Raw genomic sequence first — 18,813 nt, forward strand, 5'->3', positions numbered from 1 at the left:
TTTCTCCATCTTTGATGAAGACTAAGTGAAATAGGGAGTGTGTGGGATTTTGTGATTCATAAATACTTCGAGGAAGTCTCCCAAGAGGTTCTGCTTGGCAGTGTTGGGGCTGGCTCGTCCTGTCCACCCCGATCAGGTACGGCCACTGCCCGTTGTCTCCCCGCCTGGGCTGCTGGGCTACAGCTCTGCAGCCTGAAATTTAGGGGCAAGTCTGGAAGGCACAGAGGAGGGTGTTCTGGTAGGGGCATTTTGGTTTGGCCGTATCAAAGGCCCCATGTCAAAGTGAAAATCGCCGCCCTCTGTTTCCAAGAATGTGCCCAACAGACATCCTTGCCCCCTTCCTCAACTCTTGACCATCCTGACCCCTCCCTCCGCTTCTTATCTCATCCTGGCTTCGCATCCCTTCACTGGTCCTCACCCAAGAGTGGGGCCGGGTGACGGCTGCAGAAAGTTGAGGATGGAGGGAGTTGGCAACCGTCGTTTCTGCCTCTTACTTGATGACTATAAAATAATAGCTGAATATCAAATCATTGGTTCTTAGGCAGAATCAACATGTCTCTGCATCAACATGGCTGCGTCAAAACATGGACCCAAAAGCAGTTATAATGCTGGGGACCTACAGGGCACACGGTGGTGGAGGTACCACCATGGTGGAGATCTGGGTGCGTCAGCCCTCAGGAGGCCGGTTCTGTGGGAGCCTGGCAGGGCTTAGGCTCCTGGGGTCCCGCTCCTGCTGTCCCCACAAGAGCACGGTGGGTAAGATACTCACCTGAGGGAGGCGGGGTGGGGGGCAGGAGGCTGGCCGGGGCAGAGGCGACCATCCTGACTCTGTCGTCAGCGCATCCCCCTCTGAGTGGGCACAGTGCCCTCCACTCCCAAGGTCAGGTAGAAGCCTGGATTCTAGGGAGCACGGGGAACATTTCAGGGGACCTTTCCCTAAAACAAATGGGCTGGGGAACTTGAGGGGGGCTGGTCCACCTCCCTCTTATGACTGAGTAGGAGTCAAGAGGCTGAGTGACCTTCTCAGAGCCACAGAGCCAGCGAGGGGGACCCGAGTCCCCTTGCTTGTCCTCCACTGCTTCTCACCATGGCACAGCCCCGACCCTACTCCCTGCAGGGGGGTGGGTTCTCTCTTGAAGACTATAAAATAATAGCTGAAAAGAAACTCAAAACATATCCATTTTTATATTAAAAAAATCTCGATTCTGTAGGTCTTTATGTGTGAACAGGGTAAAAGGGGGCCGGTGTATTAAGAAGAGAGGGAGGAGGAAACAGTATTTATGGAGTGCCTGCTGCACGCCTGGGGCTATGTGCTATGTTTCCCATGATTTCTTTTTTTCTTTTTTCTTTTTTTTTTTTGGCAGCTGAGTCCTAACCACTGGACCATCAGGGAATTCCCTCCCATAATTTCTGATATGATCTTACTAACACACACTTGAGGCATCTGCCCCTGCTCCCATTTACTGATGAAGAAACCAAAGCTTAAAAAAGAAGTCAGTTCCGGGCTTCCCTGGTGGCGCAGCGGTTGAGAGTCTGCCTGTCGATGCAGGGGACGCGGGTTCGTGCTCCGGTCCGGGAGGATCCCACATGCCGCAGAGCGGCTGGGCCCGTGAGCCATGGCCGCTGAGCCTGCGCGTCCGGAGCCTGTGCTCCGCAAACGGGAGAGGCCACAACAGTGAGAGGCCCAAGTACCCCCCCCCCAAAAAAAGAAGTCAGTTCCTTCTCAGGGTCCCTCAGAAAGTAAGAAGATCCATCACTACCTACAGCTGAGTGAAAGAGCTCTGTCTTTCGGGCTTCCGTGTTGAGGAAGGGAGACTAAACAGGAATTCCAGCCCCCCACTCTCTACCTGTTCATTTGTTCATTCATTCATTCATTCATTCTGCAAATACTTGCTGTTCATCATTACCAGGCACTGTTCTAGGCACTGGGAATGTAGCAATGAACAAAAGAATGATTAAAATCCTTTTCTTCATGGAAGAAGGGTGGGGAGAAATTGGAGGGATGAACAATAAATAACATAATATGTTGAACTATTTAAGCTTGCTAATATCCCACAATTTTGTCTTACAAAACTGGCCATTTCATGCAGTTTAACTGAAGGAGTGAAATATACAGATGGTGTGAAGTGCTATGGAGAAAAATAAAGTCAGAAGGGGGTGGGCTCGGGACCCCAGAGTTAGAAGGCGTTGCTTCTCCTTTCCTGCAGGAAAGAGGTCTTTCTCGCGTCTTCGTCTGACCACGCACACCCCTCGTCTCCACCGAAAACTCCCAGTCTTGCTGAAGGAGCCCCCGCTCCTCCCTGGATACTCAAGGCTCTTTATGCTCTGGCTCCCTCCACCTCTGTCCTTCCGTCAGACCCACAGCTCCCGGAATACAGCCCCTTCTGTCTGCCGGGGTAGCCGGCCCTCGGTGGAACTGTCCTCCGTGCCATTCTCTGCCGGCCCTTCAGACCCAGCTGGAGTGTCAGGTCCTCAGAAGCACCTTCCCGAGCCTTGCCCTCCTTCTCCCAGACAGTTTTAATTGCTCCCTCCTCTGCACTCACACACCACTTTATTATAGCACTTAGAGCTGCTCTTCTCTTTAGAAGACACCGTGATTTATTCACGTGCCTTATTAATGGTCCTATTCCCAGTGGCTGGTGCAGGCCTGGTAGACAACAAGGCTCATGACAGGCATGATGAGCGAAGGAAGGAAGGAAGAAATGCCAAGTGGGAGCTGCAAGGAATGGAGAATCAGGAAAGGTGGGCTTTATGGAGAGGGTCAGCAGAGGCAGATCTTGAGGGTTAGGGCGTTGCCTAAGGGAGAGAAGAGGGGACGCCCATGCCCGGTCAGCCCACACCTGCCCACTCTTGTCCACTCCTGCCCAGCCCTGTCCACACTGACCTGCCCACACCCAGCCTGCCCATATCCTGCTCACACCCTGCATCCTCCCACACCACCATCTGGCCCCACTTCATGCCCTCCATCCACCCTGGACTTGCTTTTCCTACTGCCTTGGGGGCTCTTGTCCTCCCTTCTCTCCCTGCCTCTTCTCAGAGGTACTCTTCAGCATCCTCCAGACCGGGGAGCTTGCCCTGACGAGCACCCGTAGCTCCCCGCTCTGCCCCGCCTGAGGCTCCTTGCAGCTGTTAACGCCTGCTGGGCAGCAGGGCGCAGTGGCTGAGCTGACGGCTTTTGGATCAAACTGCCTGTGTTTGAATCCTAGCTGTGACCTTGGGCAAGCTGGTTGTCTTTTCTGTCATTCTTCAGCCATTTCTTCTGTGAAGTGCGGGTGGTAACGGTACTGAGCCCCTGGAGTACCCGGAGACTCCTGGAACTAACTCACGTGGAGCGCCGGCCCAGAGCTGGGCTCGATACTCTGAGCATCCGTCGTTGACGGCAGCTGTGTCTTTCCTTCAAGCGGGACTCTGTGAGGCCAGGGGCCCTCCTGGCCTTGTTCTCTGCCCAGCACACGTGGAGGAGCCTGGCTGTGACAGTTGGTTGAGCGCCTCCAGGAGGGAGCAATGTGGGCAGCCCTGGAGCTGGGCTGAGCGGAGAGTGGACAGTACGACAGGGCCAGGGGGAGGACCAGAGCCTGGCGACCTGGGTGCAGGGCAGATGCTGAGCCCTGGTTTTCCATGCGAAGAAGACTAGTCTCTCCCACGCGCACATTGATGAGCAACTCTTTGTGCATCCAGGAACAAGGTTGCCCAGAAACCAGAGATGCCCGGAACCTATGTTTGGCCTCTTGCCGAAACGCTTCTCTCCGTGAGATTACACATTCTAGGCCACATCCCTCCCATCGACACTTCCTCCCTCACTTGACTCCTTTTCTTACTCCTCCATCATAAAAATCTCCAGAAACAGGTTTTGTTCAAAGTGAATGAGGCAATAAATTCTCTGTTTCTGACAGACCAACAAGAGAGATAAATTCTGTGATGGGAGAGGCAGCCCTGCTCCCTTGCCCTGTGGAGCTCTGGCTGATGTTCAGGTCTGTCCAGGGAAGCGGGGACTGTGTCGGGGGAGAAGGCAGAGGAAGCTCCAGGAGGTCCCTGGGCCCACCTTGGGTTCAGGTTGGGCAGCTGCTCAGGGGAGGTGGGATCGTAGTCATTTATCAACTTGCTGAAGGCCAGGGGCAGGTCTTCCTGGCAGACAACAAGCTGGGTGGAAGGAGACTCATTCATTCACTCATTCATTTATTCATTCAATCTCCTATCCATCAATTCATTCGGCAGTCACCTAGCGTGGATGAGAGGTACCCAATTCCCCTCAAGTATGACCTTTTAGAAGAAGCCTTCCCACAAAGGATCCCAAATATTTGCAATTCAAGTCATAGCAAAAGATTGATTTCCCTGGTAAATAAAGAGCTCCTACAAATCATTAAGGAAAATAAACAACCCAACAGGAATCCGAGCAAAGGATATGAACAAACAGCTCACAAAAAGGGAGTACAAAGGGCTCTAAGACCAATGACGTGTGAAAAAGGCTGACTCTCACTCATCACGAGAGATGTGTACATGACATGTCACTGCAATGCCAGCCCCACCCCCAGATTGCTCGAGACTGTTGATGAGGGTGTGTGGCGGGCGCTCACTGCTGCGTGGTGGGGACAGAGTGCCGCGGTACAGATACCGTGGAGATCACTTTGACCCCGTGCCTCTGGAGGGTGACCTGGCAATATTTCAGCACTGCTTCTACCCAGCAAGTCTACCTCCAGAAAGTTAACCCGCCTCTACATGGACAGACTATTCTACACGTATGACATTGTTCCCTGAAGCATCTTCTGTATCACCGAGGATTAGAAACAGCCCAAATGTCCTTCACTAGGGGATTGGCTAAATAATTTACGGTGGATTTGTACAACTGAACGCTATGCAGTCATGAAAAAGAGAAAAAAAAAGGGTAATAGGAAGTAGCTTTAGGCGCTAATATGCATTGGGCTCCAAGATACATTTGTAAGTGAAAAGGGCAAGGCATGCAATGGAATGGAATACAAATGATGCTGTTAGTTGTATAAAGGAGAGGAAAATGAAAATATATGTACACATAGGTATACAATATACATATGTATATATAATGTACATATATATTCATTTTCTTCATTTTAATATGAACAGCATCATAATTGGTGTTATGCACAACACAATATAAGTAGCACGTGCATTATATATTCATATGCACATATATGCATAAACGGTCCTGTACATTTACCTCTGGGAGGACCAAGACCTGTGAACAATGGCTGCTTCTGAGGAGCAGAGCCAAGAGCTGGGAGGCTGGGGGACATGGTCAGAGGGCGACTTTTCACTGTATAACCTTTGTGCCTTTTAGGTTTTGAATCTTGTGAAGGTATTCCCTACTCAAAAAGGTAGCTACCGTTAACCTTTTTTCAAAGAAAGGTGAAAAGGAGACATCTTCCTAAGTCTCTTAGCTGGGCCAGAGGTCTGGGAGTGGGTCAGGTGGAGAACAGAGGCAGGGCCTGCAAGGGCAGGTGCCTGGAGACATTGTGGCACAATCTGGGGACCAGGCTGTGGTCGGAGCACAGTTTTGGGGAGTCTTGGTAAGAACGTGGCAGGCGAGAAATGCAAGAGATTATTTATTGCAGTGAGGGGGTCTTGAGGGATTTAACAGGGGCCGGACATGGGTTATGTTGAATATTTTGGGAAGAGCTTCCTGGAGGCAGGGTGGGGAGCGGTCTGGGGAGAGAGAAGGCGCCTGATTCTCTGCCTGCCTTTCCCAGCCTTTGCTCATCTTCAGTGACTCTGACAAGTGAGTGGAGTGAATGCTGTCGCACATGGGGACTGAGGCTCAGGATAACTGACTCCTAAGTTCTCACAGGTTAGAGTCAGGATGCAAACTCAGGTTCCTGTGTCTCTGGAGCCTGAGCTCTGATTTTAGCTCCGTGTGCTGGGTGTGCTCACAGGGCTGTGAGAATTGTGAATCGGTGGCCAAGCGTCAGGGCCAAGTACGTGGCTGATTAAGTCAGGGGATGCAAGGGCAAGATCTTATCATCAAGCTCCCACCAACTCACTGATCCTTCCCTCTCCCACCCCCGAGCTGCCGTCCAGGTGACTTAAGTCCCCCGTCTCATCCATGGGAAGAGAAGCAGCGCGTTTCTTAAGGATCTGTTTTCTTCTTCTGCGGACATAGTGAAGGTTAAGGCAGGCTTCGTACAGCTGTAACAGGAAGGGCTGGAAGGAGGCTCCCTCCAGACAGGGTCTGGGGGAGATGCATTTGGCTGCAATTAAGCCGAGCTTTTCTAAATTTCCTGGTCATTTGGTTTTTTGCATTTTCCTGTCATTGCTTGCATCTTTCTACGACTCCCGTTTTATAAATGTGAAAACTGGGACTCAAAGAGGCAAACATTCCCCTAAGGTCACCTGGTTTGTCAACGGTGGAATCAGGTCTTAAACCCTTGCCTTGGGACACCAGATCTTTCTACCACAGCATGCGTTGTTTCGTTTTTTGTTTTTGTTTTTACTATTAATAGGGGTTTGTTTGATGTCTCATGAAACGAACTCAGAAATGGTTTGTGATTACTTTCGCAGACTTTCAGTAAAGAGAAATCCGGGTTCCCCTTGTTGTGAGGCTGGTATTTTCACTGTTTGTGGCCAGGTGTCGGGCCTATCAGATGCCGGGCCCTGGGGCAAAATGGGTGCCCGCGGGAGGCTGGATCCGGCAGCCGGGGGAGACAATGGGCGGCTCAGGAACGAGGCGCTGCTTGGCTAGGCCTCCGCTGTGACGACTACCACTGGCTAGTTTAATTAAGAGCTGGGGGAAGAAGGGTGCATTGTGTCCAGGGAGCTGATGAGGTCAGCCGAGGGGGGGTTGGGAGGGGCCTGGCAACCAGAGGACGCTCTGTCTGCTCCGTCTACCTCTGGGGACAGCCCAGACTCCCAGCATGAGCAGGTCTGTGCAGGACGCGCTGCAGTGAGTCTGACTAGGTCGGCTGCCTTCTCAGATGCTGAGACCCTCCCTGGCTATGAATAGAAGGTCTCCGGTTCCCTCTGGGCTGCCTGGGGTTCCCTCCTGACTCTTCCCAAAGCCTAAGCCCAGGGGTTGAACCTCTGTTCTGTCACTCATTCACTCACTCACTCTGTGCCCTTGGGTAAGTCCTATCCACTGTCTGAGCCTTAATTTTTTCATATGCAAAATGGGAGTAAATAGTACTTGCTTTTCCTACCTCCACAGCATTTTGGGGAAGACCAGCTGGATAAACGGATGAGATGCAGTTTGGAAATTGTAAAGCATCGTACAGTACATGCAATGACACTGATAAAAAACATAACCATCCCCGCCATTAGAACGTCTTCAACACCCCAGATCTACCCCGACCACCCCGTGCCTTCCTTTCTTGTGTAACAGTAGGGTCATCTTGATTTTGTTTAACTTTTCAACTGAAAATACCTTATTATTTTTCGAATTCCCGAAGTAGTACAGATTCACGGTAAAACATTTTTTTAAGGGAAAAAAAATCAAGCTCTCCACCTTTAACATGGACACCACGTGACTCGGGGGAAGCCACTTCTCTTTTCTGGGTTTGATTTCCCCATGTAGCCACTAGATCAGAGATGGTAAATGTATAGCACATATACTGCCCCTCCTCTGTCCAGTGCTTGTGGCAGACCTCACTAGTGGATCACAGCGTTCTCTCCTGCTGTCCCTGGAGGCTGCTTCAGAAGCGTGCTCAACACAGCCTCCCATCTATCAGAATGGCTGGGAGAAGGAATCTATTGTCTTTTGATGACCGGATGAGCTCTCACGTTCTCTGACATCTTGGAGGAACGAGTCCCAGGGTTCAGGCCCTGGAGAGAAGCTTGGAGAGTCCCTCAGCTTGTCTGTCTAATAGGGAGTTTCCTTTTATCCGGTTCAAGAATCTCAAGTATTGTGTAGCACATAATGGCTTCCAATGGGGAGTTCCCTGAAAATTTTTAAGAAAAAAAAAAAGGAATAACTCTTGGAAAGTCAATGGAATGCGAGCAACTGACTTAATTCACACCCACACAAATGCTTGTGCTCTTTCAGCTCCACATGAAACTGGGTGGGGTAGAATATTTCTGAAGCACTAGCTTCCAAAAAGCATAGAGCGTGGGGAAGCGAGCTGACACTAGTAGGACCTGCTCTGTGGAGGCATTATCCTGATGTCTCACATTCCTAGAATGTGAACGATTGTAACAAATGAGGGAACGGACCTAGAGAACAGAAGTGAGCTGTCCAAGGTCATCTGGCTTGTGAGCAATAAAGCAGGGACCTGAACCCAGCTGCTAGCCCTCCACTTTTTCAGGGGAAACCACACAGCCTGCTAAGTGAAAGTCCCCACAGTTTGGAATATTTCTATGAAGGAAATGTTTCCTCACCGTTGATGTGGGAAAAAGCATCATCTTGGTATTATCGTCCAGTCCACTGCCGCCATCCGTGTGTCTCCCCACCCCAAGTCGGACGTGAGCCTTTCCCTCTTTGACACGCTTGCGTCTGCAGAGAGAGAAACCAGACAGCGCAGGGAGCCAGGAAAGCTGGGTTCTGGTCCAGCCAGCAGGCAGTTCTGGTCCCTCTCTGGACGGCAGTGCCTTTGTTAAACAGTGAGGGGCTCCTACTTGCAGCCCTACCTAGCACAGCGGGTAAGGAGGTGGCTTCTGGAGCCAGCCTGCCTGGGCCCTTTCCGTGGTTTTAACCAGTATTACTTGTGCCATCTTGCACCTCTCTGTGCCTCAGTTTCCTCATCTATTAAATGAGGATAATAACATCCCCTCTCTCATAGGGTTGCTGTGAGGGTGGAATGAGTTAATTCACGTGTAGTTACAACAGTGCCAGTCAATGTTAGCTGTGACAGAAAGGACCTGGAATCTCAGGGCCTGGGCCCATGCAGAGAGAAGTGAGCGGTGGCTTGGCGTGGGGGCCCTGGCGGGTTTCACGACGGCACTCCAGCTGGGCTAGCAGCCTCATTTTGGGCTTCTCTTCTAAGAAGCTGCGGAGCTTCGTTCAAATATTTGGCCAAAGTTCAATGACATCAGCTCCTCCTCCGGGAAGACCTCCTGGATGGGTGGGCTGACCTGCTCCCTCTCCCTGCCGCGGGCTCCCAGCCCCCGGTGCCGGTGCCACCCTTTGGCCTCAGACAAAGCGGGCACCAGCAGAGGCAGCAGCCGGGTCTGCTCGGTGGCTTTCACGAAGCTGGAGCTCCCGGGAGCCCGAGCTGGGCCGGTCTGCTTTGAATCCTATTTGCATTGCAATAGGCGAGCCTAGCCTTCAATACAGGCCTCTTCTCTTTTGACAGAACAGCCTCACAATTGCCTATTGACCGGGCACCTGTTCCTGCCCCAGACATTATGCAAATGCCGGCCAGGAGCGAAGCCGCCAGCCCCCGGGCCATTGTGCATTGAACCCTGATGGCGCCCTGCCAGCTCCCAGCCGGCCTTTGTTCCCCGGCTGCACAGTGCCACCCCTGCCCCCCTCCCACCCCCCCACCCCCCGCCCACCCGAGGTGCCCTGCCGAGAAGCCACCCGCTGACAGCTACTTGGGTCCTTGTACCTGAAGAAAGACCCTGCGAGCTGGAGGCTGGCCCACGCTGAGCTGGGGCTGGGGGCCCCGGAGGCAGCCAGGGACCGGCCGGGCCCTTCAGTCCCTGGGGACCACGGAAAGGGGCCTGGCAGGCAGAGGAGGGGGCAGCCCGGATCGTGCCATCTGGGGGAGGGGGATTATAATAATCACTCTCACATCTGCTGAGGGCCTTCCAGTTTGCAACCCCGTCTCATGGCCATCTCCCCGAGAGGCACACCTGCCCCTTGAGGAGGTGGGTGGGCAGGGGGCTGTGTGCCTTTCACACAGGAAGGGACTTAGGCCCCCTGGGGGGGGAGCTGGCTGAGGCAGCATAGAGTCGGGGGCAGAGGGGGACTCAGACTCAGCACTGTTGGGGTCTCTGGCTCCCCGGCATCTTGCCTGGCTCCTCTGGGCGCCCTGTCTTTGCCCAGGCTGTGACTCCCCCAAGCCACCGTGGAAGGCCCTGCACGGCATGGCTCCAGCCCACCTCCGGTTTTTTGGTTTCTTCATCCTCTTCTATACCCTCGGCTTCACCTTCACTCAACCCAGAAGGACTTTTCAAAGCGTGGTCCTGGGACCAGTAGCTTCAGCATCACTGGAACCTGTTAGAAATACCAGTTCCTGGGCCCCAGCCCCGGCCTGCTGCTCCCGGGCTAGGCCCAGCTCTCTGTTTTAACCAGTTTCCAGGTATTCTAATGCACAGGCAAGTCTGAGGACCACAAGCCAGACGGCCACATGCACTCCCTTCTCCGTCCAAGCCTTGCTGACCCTATTTCCGCCCCTACAGCTGGGCCCCTCTTCTCGGGACCACCATTCCCAGCCTCCCTTCCCGGCTCCTGCTGGTGGACTTGAGGGAACATTATTGAGCACCTGCCGGGTCCTGGGCTCAGGGCACCCAAATGAATGAGGCACACCCTGAAGAAACTCAGTCTGGAGTTTCTTCTGGAAGAAATGCCCTTCCGCATTTCCGAGCAGAGCGCTGGTGCTTTGGGAGATGTCAGTAGAGGTAGTGGGCGCGTGCAGGGAGGGTGCAGCCCAGGACCTCCAGGAAGGCCCTGCCATATGTGTGTGCCACAGGCAGGGTCTGGCTGGGTGGCATTGAGCAAAGGCGAGGGAGAAGTGGTACTGAGGTCGCTCGAGGGGCCCAGTCACACTCTCCACGCCCTCTCGTGCCAGGCGGTTAATGGCTGCTTTGCATCTAGAAGGAGCCTATGCTCCAGGAGGCAGGATGGGTGGGGACTGCTGAGACCTCCTGGAGATGGGAGTTGAGCACAGGAGGGCAGCCCTGGCTGGGGCACCGTGCGAAGGTATCGAGAAAGGAGCAACCCAACTCTTGTGGGACCACCGACCTGCAGCTGTAGCAGCAGATGCCCTTGGTAGGGTGGAAGCCCAGGTCTCCGTCCCACCCTTTGTGCCCAGTTGGGCCACCTCTGGCCCATTTCCTTGCTTCAGAAGAGCCATCAGGATAGGAAGTAAGAACAGGAGGCGGGCAAAGCACCGGAGTGACCCCGGGTGCCATCCAAGCTGCCCCTCGGCAGCTTTCGGGCCCCGAGCATCTTTCACCCGACGCCAAAGTGCTTTAAAGAGTTTGGCCCAAAGCAAGGAAATCTGATCTCATGAGAGGCCAGGGCAAGGTTCTCAGAGCCAAGTGTTGCTCTGGGCTCACAATTTGCCTCCTTCAAGTACTGTCAGAGTACTCCTTGCCTAAAAGACAAATCTAAAAGAAAAGTAAATAAAGGCAGCCCTCCACAAACCACGTTCCTTAGTGTGGCATTCAATGCCTTTTAAGATCTGGCCGTATGTCTTCTCCTGCCTCAGCGCCTCGGCATTCCATCACCCTTCCGAGGCTCTGCTAGGGGGGGCCGTCGGCCTGGGGGACAGGAGTGGAGGGGGTCATTTAAACACTTCTTCCTTTCAGGCCCATCAGGTTAACTTCCACTCATGCATACAGACTTTCCTCGATGTCTCCCCCATTGGGAAGGCTTCCTAATCTATTTTTTCTATTCCGAATCATTTATTAAGGACCCACTGGGTACCAACGTTCTGGGCTCTGGAGGTAACATGTTGAGTGAGAAGTTGCCCATCTCTCAAGGAATTGCCGGTCTAGTGGAGGAAACAGACCACCACTGCATGACCTGGATGAGGGTTTAAGTGGGTGTAGGGAAAGAGGGCTTAAGGGAATTTGGATGGACCCAAGTTGGGGAATAGTTCAGTTAGGAGAAGCATAAGGGAGGAGAGGAGCTCGGAGTGACGGCCGGGTTTCCAGATGTGTGGACGGTAGGATTATCCCTAAGAGGGAGACCGTAGAGAGAGAGGAAGATTGAGGAACAGATGCGAGGATGAGGAGGTGGGCTTGGCTGAGCTGAGTTTGAATTGCCCACAGCACAGGCAGAAAGAGACCCCCACTCGTAGCTGGATGAGGGCTCTGCCCTTCAGGGAGAGTCTGGGCTGAGATGGACACTGGGCACCAGAGTATGGAAGTGACAGTGGAGTCTTGGGCTGAGTCTCCCGTCCTCCCAGATAGGAGTCATGGCAGTGCCTACTCCGTCTTTTGGGTTCCCATCGTACATTCCCTCCCTCCTCACAGCACTGAGCGTGCCATGTCCTGGTCTGCTGCTGCCCCCCTCACCCCCCCCGCCACCACCCCGCCCTGGTATTAGGAGCACCTGAGAAATGGGGGTGCAAAGCACTGCTTTCCAGGTTACTGGGGTCTAATGGCTTGAGGAGGCCTTGATTTTCTGCAGCCTCCCCTGTGTGACTCACCTCTCTCTGCTTGTGTCTTTGAGGAAATGTCTAAGGACATCACGTGGAAGGAGAGGGGCTCCTAACAAGACTTGTGCTGCCAGTGCCATAACCCCCCCCCCCCCCCCCCCCCGCCCAGTGAATCAACAGCAAGTTAGGGCCAGAACTGAGAGGGAGGTGATGCTGTCCCATCTCATAGAGGAGGAAATTGTGGCTCAGGAAGGAGCAGTGATGGTTCCTGATTGCATGTACTGCGATGTGAGCAGCAACGGTACTTTGAGAGGGTGAAAGACGAAGATCAGGTTTTGCAGATGGGGAAACAGAATCCCACAGAGGGGAAGCCACTGACCCAGGCTCCCTCAATGGAAACCGTGTCCTGACTCCTGGTTCAGCGCCCATTCCACTGTATACCGTCCCGTCCTCCAGGATGGGTGACATCCTTGGCAGGCTGGGGCTTCTGACCCTCAGGAGAAAGTGCCCTGTCAGGCCTCGGCAGACGCCAGGCCCAGATGTCCAGCTGGCCCAAACATTCCATAGGATGCTCTGGTCCTCCCCCCAGCTGTTTGGGACTTCATGAACATCGGCTGAGAACCTTCCGGGTACCAGGCACGGGATGTGCTTTGGTACAAGTTATCTGAGTGAATCTTCCCAGCAGCTTTCGAAAGCAAAAAAGCCTCCTTCCTTTTGCCAGGTGTGGAAGTAGAGGGCAGAGGGATTCCGCTCTGGCTAACCCCTGTCAGTGGTAGGGGAGGAAGCAGGCTTTGAGCTGGGTACCTTGACACCCCCTTCATCTCTCCATCACCGAGCACAGTCTCCATCTTGCTGGTCCCCATGGCTCCTAGCTTTGAGAAGGGGACCCTGGGCACTGTCTCAACTCATAGACTTGCTCCTTGAGCTCCACTGAGGGGTCCTACCCTCTGGACTTTCCTCCACCCGACCCAGGCGACAGGCTCTAGACCCAGTTCTGCCACCAGGGCACCCAGGGAGCCTGGCTAGGCTCTTCTTTCTATTGTGGTCCCCGTTCCCAGTGTGCCCCATGTTGAGGGCTGGCCTGCTTTATATGTACAACTGTCACTTCCAGCTCTGGCCCCTCCTCCTCCTGCAGGCCTGCGTCCAGGGCTGGGGAGAATGACTTTTCTCCACGGGCTTTGGAAAGTGTTCCTTGGGAATTGCGATTCAGGCTTTCCCTCTCCCCGGTCACCAGCCCCTGATCTATAATCCAGATAAAGTGTATTTTCTTTGTGAATCCAAAGTGGGTGGAGGGTAACGGAACAGGGGCCCCTTTCGTTGCTGTCCCGGGATGAAACCACCCAGCTGAATGGGCTCTCGTCGGACTCTTGGAAGGTGGCTTAAAGCCAAGAGGGGACTCGTGGGCCTTTGTCCCTTGAAGGGTGTCCCCTCTCTCCCTTCCACAGCTTTTTGCACATTTTCCACGGGCCCCATGCTGCTCTCCATCCCTGTGGGCGCCCGTCAGTTCTAGTATGTCCCAAAGCCACCAGCCCTACTTGGGGTGAAGGACTCAGACTGCGTTCACTTCGCTTTCAGATCCAGATTTAAGCATATCAATCGAGGTCCCACTATGTGCCAGGTCCCAGGCCAAGTGCTGCCTACCTTCTCTCTTTTTAATGTGAGGACGGATTCATCAGCCCACTTAACAAGGGAAGACCCTGAGGCTCAGTGGGGTGAAATGAGCCACTGGGGCTGTGAAGTGGTGGGAGACGGAGCCGAGGCTGGGACCAGATCTGCCGCTTTCTTTCCTTGTCATTCCTGTAATTTCCTCGAAATCCTTTGGTTCCGTTTTACCGTGCTAAAAAACGAGGGCGCCAGCATGGCTTCCACTTGTGTCTGTTGGCCTGTAAACTCCTTTTCAACCTCTCGTGTCTGAAATATCTTTCTTTCGGTTCTTAGCACCTAGGAAGGGGATGATCCCAAAGATGAGCTGCAGAGAAAACCGCGCAGGACTAGGGCCCCAAAGTACTCACTGCCCGAGTTGGAAGGACTCAACGTTGGGCGAGGCCTTTAATTCCAGCTCTAGTGTTCACAGAATATTCTGGAAGCTGTCGAGTCTGAATCTAGCCTGCTTGCCTTTCTGGGTTGAAATCCTGGCCCTGTACATATAACTGTGGGACTCTAGGCAAGTAAACTGCTCTGTGCCTTGGTTTCTTCATCTGCCAACAAGGTTGATTGTAGCACCTACTCCATAGGGTCGTCGTGAGGATTAAATACATTTATATGCGTAACATAGAGCATAGAGCTTATTGGCGATCAGTGGTAGTAAGCACTGATTAGTGGTAGCAGTGGTAGAAATGGGTATGTTGGGTCTGAGGAGGGGACTGGGCCATTATTCTGGCTTTTTTTTTGCTCCTGCTATGATGTCCAGGGCTGGGGCCCAGATGGGGAGCTGTGGCCTGGGGGTCCTGCCTGTCCTGTTCTTTCCTGTCTGGCTGCCCTGGTGGGTACATGGAGAGCAAGGGGCGGGAAGTGGGGCATGCATTTCTGTGTCCTTGGTTCCCGGGAAAGAGCTGGCGTATACATGTGAGACCCTGAAAATTCCAAGATAATGTTAGCCAGATTCAGAGCTCAACGCGGCCCTGGCTGAATGAGCCCTGTGATGAGTTCCAAATGGTGCCGAGGCTTCAGTGCCCAGGAGCAGCTGGGGCAGCTGTGGCCCTGCCCAGGCCTGGGGACTGTTACTCGAACCAATACGAAACATGGCCTGAGACCCCCAGGAACTCTCCTGGCTCCTCCCTGTCAGGTCTCTACCGGGTGGTCCCGTGGCACTCACTGGGCAGCCAGCGGCCCAAGTGGCAGCGCAGAAATTTATTCTGGGGGCCCCAATCTAGCGACAAGCCCTCCTTCCCTGTGTTCGTAACTAAGCTCTAGAGAAGCAGGTAGGGCCAGGGCATCAAGGGCAGCGTCCAGCCCTCTTGCCTGGCCTCCTGCGTTGTGCCCACCTTGCTCTCTTCCCCTGCCTTTAACCAGCCACTCCTGAACCGACTCAGCACGGCAGGCATGGGCGGGGCCACCGTGGCAAAGCTGGCATGGCCCCCGGCCTTGAGTTCTTCTTCTTGCGAGGAAAGGTACAAGCCATGGATGATGCGGTGTGATAGGGGTTGCAAGCGGGGGCAAACAGCTTCTCCAGGAGCCTAGCCCAGGCTGGGTGTGTGTATGGGGTACCTAGGAGGGCTTTCTGGGGAGAGGTAGAAGCTCAAACATGGTGGACACAGGAGTCAGCCAGGCTGACTCCTTCCAGGGGAAGGAGCGTGTAATAGACAGTGTTGCAGGCAAAGACAGTGGTGTCTGCAAAGCTAGAGAACTGCGGGGTGGGTTACGGGGAGAGAAGAGGAAGAAGAAGAGCAGGCAGCAGGTAGTTCCTCCTGGCTGGGCATCACGTGTGGGGATGTGGGTGGAGACAGTGCACTGGAGAGGTGGTCAGGACCAGTTAAGGAGCCCTTGGTAGCTATGCTATGGAGTGTCAGCTCTACACAGAGGGCAGTGGAGGCCTGGGGGTGGGGTTGTGGTAGGTGAACCAAAGGAACTTATTCCTGCTTTAGGAATATCACCTCCGGAAATGATGAAGGGGAGAAGGCAAGCTTGGATGCCAGGGGAGCATCCCAGAGCTGCTGTTTCATCTAGGAATGAGGAAATGGTGACATGGGCCGGGGTGGTGGCTGTGGGGATAGACTGGAACAGACAGCTTTAAGAGTCATTTAGTGCTTTGTGATTGAGTGAATGTGTTAGTAATTGAAAGGAAGAGGGAAGGCTCAAGAATGACAGCTCTCTGCAACATTCCTGCCAAGGTTTGCTCAGCCTCTTCTTGCATACCTCCAGTTACAGGCAGCTCACTACCTAATTGTTTAGCAAGGTAGTAGTTACGTACTTTAGTTTAAATCTGTCCACATGTGTGCTTAAGGCTGCAAAAACAAACATAAACCTTATTCTATAATAGCCTACTAGGCGTTTGAAGGCAATACAGTCCACACATTCTCACCTTTTTCATTGTTTTTGTTGTCGTTGTTATGTGAATGTTCTCAGATTTGTCCATCTAACTTGGATATTTTGTCCTGTCCTATTCTATTTTATTTTGGGCAAACAAGAATACCAAATACTAAATTTACAAAAGGAGCTACACCTGTCATGTTGAGTAGACTAGCCTCATCCCTTTGTTCAGCATACTCTCTTCTGGTAGATGATTCTAGCAGGAAGTCAAGTTATAATTAGTAGGTCACTTGGTAAGCATGAAAACAGAGTCAAGGGAGTTAGCTCACTGATGTCAAGATGCTCAGAAAGTAATTGGCCCAAAGTCACACTAGTAGAATGGAGGGAGGGAAGGATGAGAGGCAGAAGCCCAGGCAGGAGGCAAGTGTAGAAATCCAGAACAGAGCCACATGGCAGGAGTGGGGAGAGAGAGAGGCCTCGAGGAAGCCAGTTTGAAGGTGGCTTTCACGGGGCGTGGCTCGGGGGTGAGAGATTCTGCGGAGCAGTCGATGACCTCAGGGGGTGGGTGGTGGTGTTCTTTGTTCCTTGAAGGCACGTCCAGGAGGAGTGGGTCAGCAGTGGTGTCCAGCGGGGATGTTGAGCTCGGATGTGACGTGGTGTGTTGGAGGTGCCTGGGAGACCCCCAGGAGAGGTCCAGCCGGCAGCAGCTCCCTGCGGAGAAGCATCGCGGTCACGCCTGCCTCCCCTGTGACACTGAGTGCAGATCCCTCCTGGGCTGTTCCACAGCTGGCCATGCTCCAGGCCCAGGACAAAGGACCCCCCCTCCATTCCAGCACAGGGCTGCTCTCTGCGGGGGCCCCTCTCCAGCACAGCTGAGGGGCCACTCGTCCCCACCTGGGACCCACTGCCTCACACCACTCTGCAGGGCCAGGCCGTGGTCCCCGGAGACTTGGTTCCGGGAATCATGGCACTTCCGGTTACTGGCATGTCCAGGGACCTCTGGGGTCAACTAGGGACGGCGGAGCTGTCCCTCTGGAGTCAGGCTAGCTGATCTGGAAGAATAAGGGGTCAGAACAAGCCCAGAGAAGTTCAGGGCTCAGGCAGCTCATTGCAGCCACGTAAGGAGGTGGTTGGGCATCGCTGGGCATGTGGTGAGGCCAGAACACACCCTGCACAGACGCTCTTAGCGATATGGGCTGATGGTCCTGTCGGGAGGCGGCCCTGACAGCTGTGTGACTTTAGACAGCCTCTTGAGCTCTCTGAGCCTCTGCCTTTTCCCCCTGCTTCTTCACAGTCGTTGTCAAGAGCAAATGAGGTAATAAACGGACAAGCCCGTTCTCAACTATACTGCAACGCTGTGTGAGAGGTAAACAGATCCAATATGCACATGAACACGCACACACACCCACACACACGAGAGAGACAGAAAGAGAGAGAGAGAGGCACACAGACAGAGCCACAGAGACCTTGAGACACAGACACACAGAGAAAAAAAAGAGAGGAATAAGGAGTGAGAGGGAAACAGAGAAAGTTAGAAAGACTAAGAGAGAAGAGATATGGGGTGAGGAAGAGAGCAGGAATTGGGGAAATCACGAGGAGTTGAAAACGAGAGCAGAAGAGTGAGTGAGCAGAAGTGGGTGAGCGAGGCCAGGGCCTGGGGACAGAGGGACAGGGTGGAGGATACAGGGAGGGGGCAGGAAAGGGGCCTGGACTGAGGGTCTGGCTGGCCCTCACTCCCTCGCTGGGCGCTGCAGCCTTTGGCCCGGGCCCCTCCTGGTTAGTGTGCTCAGAGCACGGAGCCAGGTGTCCCCAGGCTACCTGCAGGCCAGGAAGTCTTGTGGTGCCCCCGAGCCTACCATGGCCAGTGGGCACACCCAGATCCTGCCCTGAAGAGGCCCCGCGAGGAGCGCTGAGCTGTGAAGTGAGGCACCGGGCTGCCCAGCACCGGTGGCCCTACTCAGAGGTGGGTCGGGCAGCGGGAGTCTGGGCGCTGGCTGGCCCGACAGCATGCACTCCCAGCGCCCTATGCAGAGCACCCCTTTCCCGGCCTCAGTTTCCCCTCTGCAAGATGGTGCTCCCTCAGGGCCCTGTGAGTTCGGAGACCCAGGCAGCCTGGCGTCACACCCCCTCCCTTTGAACAAGGGCAGCCACAGACTTTTTCCTCTTTGCGATGATTATTTGAAAGTCGAGTTTACCTGTCTCTCCAGTTCCTGTTCTCCGAGCACGTAGCCTTTGTCCACCAGCCCCTCCAGCCCCTTGACTGGGTGTCTTCTTCCCATCTTTGTCCCAGGAAAGGCTGGGCCTCTGATGACCCCCAAGGGGCAGTATCACATTGTAAGGAGCTGGACCAGGCCCAAGACAGCTAAATGGCTGTCGTCTGGGCCCGGAGGTTTCGGAGAGAGGAGCCTGGAGCATTAGGAGGCCTGCACAAAGCATTTCCTTTGAAAGGGGAGGTCCCTGCTTAGTGAAGAATCCACCTCAAGAATCCACAACGGGCTGGCGCTCTGGGCAAAGGTCAGGAGAAGGGTGTCAGGGTGGAGTAGAGTAGGATGAAGTCACCGTGTCCCCTCTTCCCTCAGCTGGAGCCCCCTCTCTGCCCAGAGCTGTGGCCAGAGTC

General features: G+C 53.9%; 2 long non-coding RNA genes across 4 annotated transcripts in view; one reads left to right on the forward strand and one right to left on the reverse strand.

Annotated features, from left to right (window-relative positions):
* The window catches only part of LOC137209150 (uncharacterized), a 207,921-nt gene that overhangs the window by 117,522 nt on the left and 71,586 nt on the right, over nt 1–18,813 (forward strand). The gene's annotated exons all lie outside the window — the stretch shown is intronic.
* The window catches only part of LOC137209149 (uncharacterized), a 455,911-nt gene continuing 449,278 nt past the window's right edge, over nt 12,181–18,813 (reverse strand). For both annotated transcript variants that reach the window (XR_010935919.1, XR_010935918.1), the window contains one exon: nt 12,181–16,907. This is a non-coding gene — a long non-coding RNA (uncharacterized lncRNA). The remainder of the gene's footprint in view (nt 16,908–18,813) is intronic.

The sequence above is a fragment of the Pseudorca crassidens genome, chromosome 16, assembly GCF_039906515.1.
Source record: "Pseudorca crassidens isolate mPseCra1 chromosome 16, mPseCra1.hap1, whole genome shotgun sequence".
Lineage (NCBI taxonomy): Eukaryota > Metazoa > Chordata > Mammalia > Artiodactyla > Delphinidae > Pseudorca > Pseudorca crassidens.